Source organism: Lemur catta, chromosome 6 (assembly GCF_020740605.2).
Source record: "Lemur catta isolate mLemCat1 chromosome 6, mLemCat1.pri, whole genome shotgun sequence".
NCBI lineage: Eukaryota > Metazoa > Chordata > Mammalia > Primates > Lemuridae > Lemur > Lemur catta.
The window spans coordinates 57,910,272-57,924,527 of NC_059133.1; the positions used below are offsets into that span (position 1 = coordinate 57,910,272).

Consider the following 14,256-nt stretch of genomic DNA (forward strand, 5'->3'; position numbering starts at 1 on the left):
ATTCAAGCACTTGGCCCATATGGAGACATAGGCATACATACAGCCCAGAGTCACACCACACCACTTACAGCCACACACACACCCCACAGCCGCCCACACATCCCAGAGGCCTGACCCACATGGCAAGCATTCACCTGTTCTTAGCCCTGCTCCCCACCTACATGTGACACGTACACGCATGCACACATGTGAACAAACACATGGCCTTGGCCACTCAGACCCCATCCTTCTAGCCTTGAGCTTGACGGGGTGGAGGGATGGGAAGGCTGGGGGCATATTGCAGCCCCTCACTGCTAAACCACTAAAGAAGGAGCAGAGAGAAGGAAGGAGAAATAGCCAGAGGTCAAGGGAATTTGGACAGAGGTAAGAAAAGGAGTGAGGGGGCAGGATTAGGAGGGGCTGGAAGGGGGAGCTATGTGCAGGGATGGAGCAGGAGTCTGGGCACTGAATCCAGGTGGAGGAGCTGCTCCTGTGACTCTCACCTTTCTCCTTCCTTTCCTCCCTCCTCCTTTCTGAGAGGCGGGGGTTTGGGGGCTCCCTATCCAGTTAACAGAGAAGGAGCAATCAAGGGGAAGTTGTTAATTTGCTGATGCTCATTAGGGGCTCTTAGCACTGAGACTGTTGAGGTCTGATGGTGTCAGATGATGAGGAGGAGGGTGCGGTGCAGGGGACCAGAATTCTATCTCTAGTGGCTCCTTCATTCCACTTGCAGGCTGGTGCAGCTCTGGGGGAAGGAAGGTGAGAAGCATGTTCCCAGGACGTGGTGCCTGGCTTTAAGTTGGAAAAGAATCTGCAATGAGAAGGGTATGGCACAGTGGAAAGAAGTTGGATAAGTTGTGAGGGGTTGAGGGTAGGGGGCACATGGGAAACCAGCAAGGGAATCTGGAGATCCCTAGATGGAGTGTGGTCTAAGGACTGGAGGAGGGAGGTTATGATCCATCTAAGGGCTGGGGCACTGAGCTGTCAAAAGGAAGAAGGGAGGATCTTCCATTCAGGTCTTGGGTTGGGGAGCTGTCCAGCAGCACCAGGAAGTGCCGGAGGATTGCCATGTCCCTGGGCAGCCACTGGGTGGCAGCCCTCTCCCAGACACTTAGAATCAACTCAAGGGGGCATTTGGGAGTGGGAATTCTCCAGGGAGGGTCCCAAACAGGGACCTTAGCAAGCATTGGGCAGAGTCTGATTCCTGATTCCCAAATGTTCTCAGCAGGAGGGGAAGACCATTTTGGAGCATCGTTAATTCCCCCACCTCCCCACCCTCACAGGCTGAGTGACACATGGAGCCTCTTCAAATGGCTGCAAATTGCTTCAGTCACCTGGGATGTTACTGAGGGAGCAGCGGGGGTGGAGGGAAGGTGATGAGGTGAAGTGGAGGCAGGCAAGGACTGATCGAGGCCAATGAACAGCTTCAGGAAGAGTCTGGAGGAAGATAGGAGGTGTGAATCCCTAGATCTCAGCTCCCAGACCTGGCCTTGCCATTCATCAGCATGGTCAGGTCCCTTGACCGTTCTGAATCTCGGTTTCCTCATTTGTAAGATGGAGATAATATTTATTTCTCAGGATTTTTTGAGGATTACATGAGCTAATGCATGGAAAGTGCTTAATACATTGGCTTGTACTTAGTAAATCCTTAATAAGTAAATAACTGTTATTATTAGCATTAGTATTTGGATCCACTGGTAAAACCACCACTGCAGCCAAATCAGGGCAGAATCTAAGTCAGAGGTTCTCAGCCCAGGCTGCACATTTGAAACCTGGGGAACTGTTTAAAATGCTGATGCAATTACCCCACTGCAGACCAATTAAAGTAGAATCTCTGGGGGTGGCACCCAGATCTCCCAACTTTTTAAGACTTTCTAATATGCACCCAATCTTGAGCAACCTTGCTCTTCAGAATCTATGGGTCTAAATCAAGACTTCATAGTATCACAGTCCCCAGTCTTAGGAAGTTCTTTCTTATGCACAACCTAAATCCCTCATGCTGTTGTTTCTTCTTCATTTGAGAAGAAATGGGTCCCTACACACACATATACCCCCATCCCTGCCCTGTTCATTGCAGCCAACCTTCACTGAGGTTTTTCCTGTGTCAAGTCCCAAGACTGGCCCTGTGGACGAAGTGAGGAGTGACATAGTCCCTGCTCTCAAATATCTCACTGTGAAAGGAGAGATGAACATGTTGACCATGACTCTCATGCAAAGGCCAGGAGTGAAATAGAGGGATGGGCCAGGGCTGCCAGCATAGAGTGGCGGGGCAGTCATTCTGACAGGGGGTTGTGAGGCAGGGATGAGGAAAAGAGGAAATTGGTGTTGTGGGCCTTTGTAAGACAATGCTTGAGGGATGGACCCAAGGGCTATAATTAGTTTCCCACTGCTTCTTTCTGCTTCTCTGGCCCACCCACCTCTTGTCCAAGCCCTGACATATCCTTGCTCCTTCAGCATCCTCCCAGCTTCGTGTTGCACTTCATTACCTCTGGCCCCTGCGGACGCTCCTGCCCCAGGACTGAGAGGGAAATACGCTTGGAGATATTCCTCCTTCCACTGGTGAGAGGCATCTAGCCAGGACCCATCCAGGGCTTTGGCATTGTGCTGACCTGAATTCAAATCTCAGCTCTGTCACACCAGTGCTGTGTGGTCCTAGGCAAGTAACTTAGCCTGTCTGAGTCTCACTTTTCTCCACAAACCATAAAACCCAGCTAATGCCCACGCGGATGAAACAATGTGTGTCTAGCAAACAGTGGGTGTTCCATCAAAAGTGGCAAGCATGACAATCGTCCCTGAAAGGCTGATGGGAGCAAATTCCCTATGGACGCTTCCCTTGCAGATGGCCCCATCTGCTCTAGGTGCAGAAGCACCCTCCAGCCTCTCAGAGATGGGTGGGGGGGAGAGTAAAGGGGATACAAGGCCCCCTGAGACTTCCAGGCAGCTCTTCTCCGCTCCCCCGTGCGTGAAATCACACGCACCCCAATCTGGCTGCATCCATTTCATCTGCTAGCTCAGCAAATGCAGAGACAATTAAGGAGTTAATTAGCAGGCGATTGGGAAGGGGCTGGAGGACCCAGCAACACACTGTTCCCTCACCCCCTTCACGCTCCATGTTGTCCCCATCCATGACTCTCATCTTCTCCCCCTGTTTTCTCTCTTTTCTGGTCCAAGTGTTCCTCTTATCCCCCCCCCATTTCTCTGCTACCCTCACTCTTTCTTCCCCTACCCTGTGCTGTCCTTTCTTGTTTCTTCTTCCCCATTCCTCTCTCTAATCTCCACTCTCCCCCTCCACTCAGCTTTCCTCTCTTCCCACTGAAGTCATTGTCTCTTCCATCCTTCAAGGGCTCAAGCTTTCCTCCTCCCCACTGCCTCCCCCTACCCTAGCCCTCCTTCACTCTCCATCTCTTCTCCCTCTCCCCTCACCATCCTTCCCTCTCCAACTTGAATTTGGATCCCAGTAAATATGCCTTGTCCACTGGCTTATGAGTGCGGGTTTCTGAATCTGCTACAAGAGTCTGTGGGCTCCAGGTTGCCTGCCAGGCCCTATGCAATCCTGTAGGAGCCTCCTCTGGTCCTCGCCCTCTCCTAGAACCTCTCACCCACCCCTGGCTCTAGGGGCATCTCAGGCTCCCTTTCTTTGCTAGGGCATCGCTGGGGGGCTCTCCCCCCATACTACTGCCTCTGTCTGGGTCTCAGTGGTTTGTACATCCAGGACTGTGCTGGACCCTATTTTTTCCTCTCCTATCCCCCCACCCCGGGAGGGGGGCAGATGGCCACCTTTCTTCTATCACACATTCTGATTTGTGTGTGAACGTGTCATTTGGGGAGTCACGATTTCAGAAGGGAGGAATCATTAAAGAGATCATATATATGAGTGAGAGAGAGAGAGAAGAGAGGTGGAGACATCAGGGCCAAGGCAGAGATTAAAAGGGCAGATGGATGCACAATATGGCCCAAGAGGGAGGACATGCGGTTAGAGATGGAGAGAAAAGGGGTAGGTAAGGAGACACTGAGAAATAGAGACGTCCTCAAGACAGGGAAGAGATTGCTAAGGTCCTTCCCTGCTTTAAAACTCTGGGTCTTTGAGAAAAAGAATGAGGGAAGGAGAGAAACAAAAGGCCCACAGAGTGCCTGGGGCTTTCTTATCCCAGGAAACGCCCCAGGTTAGTCTCCCTACCCTGGCACTGCCCTCCAGCACTGACCCTATGCCACCTGCTCTTGTTTGTTTTGGGAGCTCTGGTTGCCCTGGGAGCAGGTCTGTCTTCTGTCCTCCTCTTGCACACCCTCGAGGTGGGGTGCTCCCCGGGAGTGAGCAGCCACTGTCTTGACTCCCAGAGGAGGGAAGCAGGAAAGGATTGTGGATAAGTTAGGCCCCTGAGTGGACTGTGCTCAGGTCCAAACACAGAGCCTGGCATTCAGTAGGTGCACGGCATTGAGGGCACCCTCAGGCAGGGACTAGCTTTCCAGCTGTAGGATGCCAGGGTGACCTGGCCTGAGTGTGGCAATTGCAGCTGCTCCATAGTGTTTAATGAGCTGCATAAATAATGAGAACCCCTGGGGGCTCTGCTGGGTCTGGGGGTCCCCTAAGCCTGGGGACACCTTCCCTCCCCTGCATCAGCTGGCCCTGCAGGGCGCTTGTCTCTGAGCTGTCCCTCAGCTAAGCCACAGTCCTCCCCTCACCCCTGCATCCCCAACAGGAGGGCCCCTCTACAGCTTGCTACCATTCCCCACGGACCCCCCCTGCCACCCTACCCAGGCCCCTCTGGAAGGCGCAATCTCTGCGCCCAGGGCGGCGACGAGCCGGAGGCGGCAGTGCCGGTGAATAATTCATGGGGCTGGGAGGCCCTTATCTCCCTGGCCGGCCCCACCCGGGGCCCCTGCGCTGGGCCGCCGTCCCGCGGCTCCTCGCTTTATCTCGACGCCCAGCTTGTAATGCAGCCCGCCATATCACAGGCAGAAGGGGAGATTAATTTTCTGGTTTTGCATGGGCGGGGAGAGGGAGGGGGCGTGGGGAGGTGCTGGGGAGCAGAAGCTGGGATCTTTCCGATTTCAGACTCCAGCGGCTTAATCCTCTCCCAGGCCTGGAGGAAGGGGAGGAAGAGGGTGTTGCAAGCCAAATTTCATCATCAGCGGCAGCCCCAACAGAGGGAGGAGGCGGCGAGGGGCAAACAGACGGGAGAGGCAGCGCGCTGGCGCAGAAAGGGGAGTTGTTTGAAAACAGGGTAAAAGGTGGCCCTCTCAGCCTCGGCTCCCAGGCGGCTCAGCTAGGCAGGAGCTGGAACTCCAGGCCGTGCGGGGCGTGTACACGGGCACATGTATGTGCACACACCGGAGCTCCGGGCACAGGGGCATACCTCTTTGAGAACTGACACCAGCCTGGTGTCTGCTGCACCTCACACAGTGCCTGGCACAGAATAGACTTAAAAAATGTTGACTGAGTGACAGGCTAAATGTCTGGGGGAATGTTGATGAGTTGAGTAGACACAGCTCCACATGCTCCTGGAATCTGGCTCTGCCATCTCCTTGCCATCTGCCTGGTGGGCCTAGGCATGTGCAGACTGCTGGCTTCCTTGGTTTCCTGTGCCCCCATGTCTACATAGGTCAGTGAGGGTGACCTGGGGAGCCTGAAGGTCCCTGCTGCTTCTACTTAGATGACACAACTATCCAGGCCTAGAAGAACTGACCACTTGTTATCTGAGCGCATGTTACAAGCAAGCCCCTGGGCAGGGAAGCCCTGTGTTTCCCAAGATCAGTCAGTGGGTCCTACCTTCAAGGAGCTTATGGCCCAACAGGGATGACCAGACACCTAGGTAATTGACTCCGATACAAGAAAGAATGTGATGCTTGCTAAGAAAGAGGTACTATTAATAATAAAGTGCTCAGAGGAGGGAGAGAGTTGATGGCTGGGAAAGCATCTTGGAAGAGGTGGCATTTGAGATGGGTAAGAGTTTGAACTGGCTGTAAGGGCATGGGAGGAAAGCAAGGCATTTCAGAGGGAAGAATAGTATGAAAAATGATGTTGACAGGGGACCTGGGTGAAGCAAAGAAATAGTAATTTAATCTATCTGGTGGGTGAGGGGAAATAATGAAGGCCAAGGTTGGGAAGCAGGAAGCAGTGAGGACATGAAGTTTCCCGACATCGTGGAGAGGAGCTTGGATTTGTCCTGGGGTCACTTGTGCACAATTGAAGGGTTTTGGGCAGGAGATGGCATGACCAAAGTGGCATTGGGGTAAGATAAAAAACAGCCAACATTTACTGAGCATTTGTGTGCTGGGTGTTGTACTAAATGCTTGGAAGGAATTATATCGTTAAATCCTCACAACCATCCTCTTAGGTAGTAATATCCTCCCATTTTATAGGTGAGGAAATAGTCACAGAAGTGTTAGCAATAGAATGGGAATCAGTTGAAAGACCCAGAAATTAGAGATAGGAAGTTTCGGATAAATTCTTTAATGTCTCAGGCACTTTTGAGTAAGGAAAGGAATGCTCATTATTTTTTGTACTTTGATGCCCAATTTATTAATCTCTATTCAATCATTAACATTCCCCTAAATATTCTCATATGATATATACAATCAGTAAATCAAAAACTTATGAATTTAGCAGATTGTATTTCTTTAAATATTTAAACATAGGTTGCAAATGAAATCAAACTCTTCATAAATCAATCAGTTTTTCTTAAAAGATTTAACATCTTTAAAAACAAGGCAAAACATACGATATTACAGTGATTGCAGGAAAAAAACACCCATAACAAAAACAATTTCATGAATTTAAATTTCTTTGTTGACTATTTCTAATATTACTTTCTTTATTCTTATTCTTTTTCTTCCCAGGGATAGAATTTTCCTGACTTAAACCAGGGAGTCGAGGTTTACCTTCTCCAACAGGCTGAGGCCACAGATGGGGCTGGCTGGAGATGGTTTGGGACCCGGCACACAAATCCTGGTGAAGCAGGGCTGCCAAGGAGATTCTCCCGGAGTTTCTTATGCGGCCTTTCACCTGTTTCATCAGGAATTGTTCTCTTGATGCTCAGACCAATCATAGGTTCTAATTTTTTGTGTGTGACCCTAATCTTTCCCCCCCAAATAATTCTAGTTTTGAGTGCCTTATCTTTACCATACAGCCCGCTGTGTAACTACTGTTCTCAGTGAAGCCTGGTCTGGTTCAGTTAAGTCGAAAGCTCTTGGTCAATTGGTTAACTGGAACTACATCCTTTCCTTCTCATCAACTGCTAAGACCTACAATATTGTCAGCTAGGGCACTGAAGCAAGGATCTAAGACGAGGTATTAAGTGCTTGAATTAGGGCAGTGGCAATGGAAATAAAAAGGAAATGACAGTTTTCAGAGACTCCATGAAGGCAAAATTGACTTCTATTAAATGGAGGATAATAGCTTACCTCATAGAATCAAATGAAAATACATGTGAAGCTCTTCATACTTTATAAACACCATTAAATCTCAGTTGTTTTTGTTTTTGTTATTATGTTACCATCATGAGATGACCAAGGACAAAAACCTTAGGAGGTTCACCCAAATTTAAGGGGTGAACAGAAAAGGGGGAGGCAGGTTAGGAGTCTGAAAGACTAAGGGAACTGAGAGAGGTGGTCAAAGAGATGGGAGAAGAACCAGGTGAGACTCATGTCCCCTAGACCAAGGGAGAAGGAGGCAAGAGAACAGTTAAGTGTGTTACAATTGTGTGTTACGGAGGCCCAAGAGAGAAGTGGCAAAGGTCTGAGCTAGGTGGGGACACTAGGGGTGTGTCAGGAGACAGAAAGGAAACAAAAGAGGCAAGGGATATCTTAGAGAGAGCTGGCAGATAGATGGTTACTGGCTAGAGGTGCTAACGAGAGGCAAGAGGAGACTGCTGGGGATTCTAAGGTCACACACTTGGGGCCTAGGCAGGTGCAAAGGGATGGGGTGGCCCTGGGTTTCTACGGTGTGCAGAACAAAGGCTCCCCACTGTGACCAGGTTTGACTCTCCTTTGCAAACAGAAACTGTTATCTCAGCCATATGGCCCTTGGCCTTCTAGTGCAACTAGCACCTTTCCACTCACCCTCCTCCCTTTCCATGGGAAGCAGAATCATAGGCACTTAGAACTGGCAGGATCTTTAGAGATAGTCTAATCCATCCTCCACCTTCACCAGTTAACAGATGAGGATGCTGAGGCCAGAGAGTACAACAGGCAAGATTAGTGAGTGACAAGGCTAGGATTAGAATCCTGGTCTCTCAACTGCCAGTCTAATATCTTTATACCATCACTCAACCTGGTGACCCAACTGCAAGAGGAGTTGGTCTCCATGGTACCCAATATCACCTGGCTGCCTAAAGAGACTTTTCCACATAATTAGGCTTTATTTTTGCTTGGCAGGCTAAAAAGCCCTGGCACTGGGATAGTAGTAATATTAGTGGGCTTGGTGATGGTCATTGTACCGATGAGGCTTCAGAAAGGAGGAGAGCTTTCTGTGCTTATGAAAGAACAGGGGTGATGATGGGAGAATTTCAAGAAATAGGAGGTATTCAGGAGCTGGGAGGGATGAGAGGCAAGAGATGGAGGCAGGGGGACTCTAGAGAGGAGGGGCTCCCCTAGGAGTGAGGCTCTGACTTAAAGCCTACGTGAAGAATTGAGAGGGGGGAGATAAAGCAATGGTGGGGTGGGCTGTGTCTACAGGAGTGTGGCACCTGGAGATCAAGGACATGAGGATTCAGTATTGGATAGGGTGGATGCTTTATCCAAGTTGAGAGAACCACAGCCCAGTCTCCCAAATGGCACCACCTCTCTGTCTCCTCTGGGCCTCGGACCACTCCCCACCCTCCTCCCCTTGACTGCTGGTGGTAATGGCTCTCCATTTGGTGACTACTTAGTTTATTAATTACCTAAAGGATAGCAGCAGCCTAGAGTAGGGTGATTGGCAGAGAGAGTAATGGGTAGTGGGGACTCTGTTTGGGCTTGGACCTGGAATGGGGCTGGAGCATGGTGGAGGAGAGCGCGTCTTGTATATCTGGCTCCAGCCAACTGGATTCCCCTGCTCAGATCCAATTTGAAGGAACTACTTTTCAACGTTAATATGGACACTGATACTTCTACTCTCAAATACCTTACCATCCCTGATCCAATCATCACTATCAGTACCATCACTCTCCAACTTTCCTTCACTGTCATTGTTGCCACCGTTGCCATGGTGATAGGCAGTCTCTAAGATGGCTCCCAGTGACCCCTCCCCCCTAGTATCTAGTATTCCTACCTTTGTGTGATCCTACCCCTCTGAGTGTGGGTTGTATTTAATGATTCACTTAGAATTCAGCAGAGGTGATGGGGTGTTGCTTCAAGATTAGGCTACAAAAAGACTGTGGTTTCCATCTTGGGCACTCTCTCACTTGCACTGAGGAAAGCCAGCTGCCATGTTGTCAGCTACCCCATGGAGAAGCCCACATGGCAAGGAACTGAGGGAGGCCCCAGGCCGACACTCAGCAAGATCCAAGAGCCTAAGAGGAACTGAATCTTGCTAACAATCATGTAAGTGACCTTGGAAGTAGATGGTCCTCTAGTCGAGGCAACAGATAAGATTGCAGTCCCTGCTGACACCTTGGTAGCAGCCTGTGGGAGACCTTGAGCCAGAGGCCCAGATTTCTGACCCATAGAAACTATGATGTAATAAATATGTGTTGTTTTGAGCTGCTAAGTTTTGGGGGGTAAATTATGTAGCAGTAGATAACTAATACAGCCACTATCACCACTGCCACCATCATTCTCATCATCTTCAAACTTGCATTATCAATATCACCATCATCACTACCAACACCACCATGCTCTTAAGCTCACCACCAAAACTGCCGTAGCAGCCACCACCATTGTTGCCACCATTACCACCATTACTTTAAACTCAAATGCAGATTCTATCATGAGCATCATCACCACAATCATCACTACCAGCTGCAAAAATCTTTCTAGTACTCAAAATGTGCTAGACCCTCTGTAAGTCCCACGGTTACAACAAAGAGGTAGTAGACATGGTCTGTGCCCTCAGAGAATCGGGCGGGGACTTGAGCTGAGGAATCAGGACACATTCATAGAAAGTGAATGCTAAGTCAAAGAAGTCTACACTTGCTGCCACTGTGGAGCAGGGTGGTAGGGAAGGCTTCATGGAGGAGGAAGTCTCTAATTTAAGCCTTGAAGGATCAGAGATCTGGATAGACAGAGGGGAAATGGGAAGACATGAATCAACTTGATGCTTCAGGTAGAAAATTAAGTGAGGAGATCTAGCCTGAGGGGAGGGCCATGGGCCATGCAGGAGAGCAGTGGGGACTGAGGCTGGAACCAGAAAAGAAGCACATGGAGGTATAATGCGTGTAAGTCTGTGTATGGCTCTGTCCTTCCCAAAGCATTCTGTGTCCTAAGTTAGTTCATGAATGCCATCCTCTTTCACAGATGAGAAAACTGGTTTAGAGGGATTTAAAGATCTGCCCAAATTTCCAGCTCAGCCATGGGGAGACAGGCCTGGAACTGAGACCTCGAGCCTTTTGCTCCAGTAGGAGGCAGTGTGGAGTGATATGATCTGGCCAAGCTGAGTCTCAGTTCCTTCCAGCTGCTAACAGTGAACAAGTTATTCAACCTCTGTGCCAATCATACCCACCTCTCAGGCTGTGGTACAGAGCAGATATCGTATGCAAAACACTGCATAGTGCTTGGCACATGGCAGTTTGGAAACAAATCTTAACGCCATGCCCCAGCCTCCCTCCACTGTCCCTCCTGGCACCTTGTCCATTTCCCGGAGGCTGGGTAGAAGTTTTCTCACTGTGCATCCAGGTAGACCTGCCATGCTGCACAACTCCAGGTGTCACCATTCACATGTGGACACAAGGGTAGGAGGAGTTAGGAAGGAGACACTATTGACCAGCGGCTTCTACAATTTCCTCCTCTAGAATGTTTTTCAGGATTGGTGTGAGGGAAGTCGGGGGCTACTCCGCTCAGCTCAGGATTGTGTGACCAAGAAGTCACCTGATCCCTTTTCCCAGAGAGACTATGCCTTCCGCCTACTGCAGGAGGGCAGGGCCCAGAACTGGGATCCTAGGACTAGAAGGAACCCTCTGGAGCTTTGTGAAGCCCAGGCCCAGCGTTCAGCCAGGGAACACACCACGAATCCCATTGTCTTGAAACAAGACAACAGTATCCTCACAATTGTTTGCAACTTTCCTACCCATGGCTTTGTTGATACCATCACCCTAGGACACAGGCTTTACATTTGCTTTACCCTCATTTTACAGATGAGTAAACGGGAGCTCAGAGAGATTAAGTGATGTTGCCCAAGATCACTGAAGTGGTGAGTGGTTGAGCTGACCCCAGGTCTAAGGGTGCCAAATGCCATGTTCTCTCCCCGACCCACACTGCCCCAGGCTTAGAGAGGCTCAGTGACTTGCATGAAGTCCCTGGGCTTGGAAGCAGTAGGGGGATTAGAACACAGGCCTCCCCCCCAACCCCTAGAGCAGTGTTCTTTCTGCTCCATCACCCTGTACCTGGTAGAAAAACTGCTGCAGGGAAACAAGTTTGGCAGTGGAGAGGGAGAAATAATGGAAGGGGAGGAGGAGGGAGCTTGGCTCCTGCTGGTGACTGCGGACAGACGGTGGGGTCGATATGGAGATGGGAAGGTTGGGACACCAGGGTCCCCAGTTGGCCCAGCCCTCCCCACTCCGTCAGGCCTGGGGCTGCAGGCTGCCAGTGCTCCTCCATTAAGACCCCCGGAGAGCCTGAAATCAAATATTCCTCCTCCCCTGCTCAGGCAGCCTTATTGCCATTGACAGCAAATGTATTGCTCTAATCTTTTCTCATTTTGCCAGGATGGGCTCCATTTTGACCTCCCTCCCAGCCTTCAAGGCTTCACGGAGGTGGGAGGGAGGCGCTGAGGAGCAGAAGGATTGAGATGGGAGGGAGGTGCAGAGGTTGGGCTGTAAGTGGGGCAGCTGCAGGAGTCCAGATTTGATACGGCCTTGTCTCTAGAAGGCTGAAAGACACTTAGAATTTGGAGGTCTCTGGGGGAAGTCAGCCCTCGCATTCCCTGACTGAGGGTTCACCTGTGAAAGCAGATAGGAAAGGCTTGATAGGCAGTAAGGAAGCAGGCCCTGGGGCCCCAGGGGAACAGACCTCGGCAGGCCAGACAGGCCTGCTGTGTGCGTGTGTGCGTGACATGGTCCTGCTGAGGATGGGGAGGTAGCGTGTGTGCACCCTCTCTGAAGCGGCTAGCCTGACCGCCGGTGGTCCTGCTTGTCCTCTGCTGCCCAGAGAAGCCTCATCAACGTGAATGTCCCTGCTCCCTTGGCTGCCTCTCCTTCTGGCCTTCTCTGCTTAGGAGCACTCACTTGGCAAACCTCAGAAAGGCATCATGGAAGGGTCAGAGGTGTGGGAGGGTGGGGAGAATAGTCTTGGGAGGGTCTCAGCCTGGGAGACAGGGATGGTACCCTGAGCCCAGGCAAGGGGCAGAGGGGTGGGGTAGGACAAGAGATTGTGGGAAGGAATTCACAGCTCTGAGCCAGCTGGGAGTCCATGAGAAGGGAAGAGCAGATGAGTGGGGCTTGGCCAGGGAGGGGCTCAGGTGGCTTGTCTAGAGCAGTAGTGAGGCAGGCAGAGTCCAGTGCTCTGGCCTGAGAAGCTGGGAGGCTGGAGGCCCTGGGTCCTTCTTCATTCATTCTGCTAAAATCAGCCCTGAGCCTGTGTGTGTGTTTGTATCTGTCTGTCTCTCTCAGGGCAGAGTAGAGTCCCTGTGTCCCATCATGGTGGGCATCCCTCTTGTCTGGGTGCATCTTCAGGTTGGGCTGCAAAGTTTCCTGGATCCTGACAGTTTATGAGTGGGAGAGGGCCTCAGCCTCTGGGTGTGTGTGGGGGGTGGGGGACAGCTTCTCTCTTGGGTTCTCTGGCTCCTCTTAGGGAGAAACTCCTGACTGGAGAGGCTGAGCTGGGTCAGAACTCTGCCCGATGTTCAGCGGGGGAAGGGGAAAAGGAGAGGGAGGGGGAAGGGAATGGAAGGAGGGCACTGGCCTCTCCTGACCTCCCTTGCTGGCCAGAGCTGCTGCCTCCTGTTGCTGGGCAAGACAGGCCCCACATGGTACCAAAGTTCTTCTCAGAATTATCCCCTTTTTAAACAGAACTCCCTGCCTAGCGTGACCTTCCTTCTCCCCTCTGATTGCCCCAATGCCTCTTTCAGAAAGGCTTCCCTAACTCCATAGGTCACCATCAGTTCCCTGCATTCCTTCATGTGAAGACCACTTGCTTGGGATGGCCATCCCTGGCCAGTTAGGTGGTTTTCTTCTCTTAGTCCCTTCTCGTCTGAGGATAGCTGAGGTGAAATTTGGGAAACTCTGTCTGTTTCTAAGGTCTAACCAGACAGGAATGACCACCCAGTGCCACAAATGCCCCCGTGCAGGTGTGTGTACAGTGCTGAGTGACACTGTCCCCTCTGGGCCCTTACTTCCCGCCCCCCGCCAGCTCTGGAGATACATCTCCCTTACAGAGCCTATGTGTAATAGGCCTTAGTTGTGGTCTATAGACCCTGGACTAGAACCTTGGCCCCAGCCCACTCTCAGTTTAGAGCAGCCCTCTCACCCACCCCACGGGCCTGTTTCCACAGGGCAAGAGGGCTGCGGCGCCCCCTGGTGGCCTAAGGCCTTTTCTCCCATGTGGCTGTGTAGGATGGCAGCTGCAAGGGCCGTTACAGGATATTTAGACCAGAGGTTTCCAATCTTTTTAACTCCAAAAAATTTTCCACGACCCTGACATGGTAGTAGTTGTATTTTTGTTATCTCTTGAATGAGAAAATACATAACGACTGATTCTGAATCGCATCATTAAAACTCATTTATATTTCATCCCTCAGCAATCACACAGTTACACAATTAGTGACATACAGATAGGTTACTCAGTTTTTAAGGAGGCCAGGGGCTGGGTCTCTTGTGATAGCTCCAAGGCCACTACAGTTTGGGAACCACAGATCTAAATCAATCCTCATGTCACAGATGAGGAGAGGGGAAGGGATCTGTTTAAATTTATACAGCTAGAGAAGGGGTTGTACCAGAATTTGAATTCAGGATAGATACTTACCAAAGGGACTTCAGGAGCCTAAATAGGGAAGAAGGTACAGGCAGAAGGTTGGAAGAAGGGGCAGCAGAATAGGGCAGGGAGCCCCCACCCTGTCTTCTTACCATTCAGATTCAGGCAAAATATGCCTCTGTAAAAGGGACCTCTCGGGAGGAGGTGTCAAAAGAATAGAGGGATGAATGGAGAGGA

At 50.7% G+C, this 14,256-nt stretch overlaps 1 protein-coding gene across 1 annotated transcript in view; it reads left to right on the forward strand.

Moving 5' to 3' along the window:
* RACGAP1 (Rac GTPase activating protein 1) overlaps window positions 1–14,256 on the forward strand; it is a 75,278-nt gene that overhangs the window by 25,167 nt on the left and 35,855 nt on the right. The gene's annotated exons all lie outside the window — the stretch shown is intronic.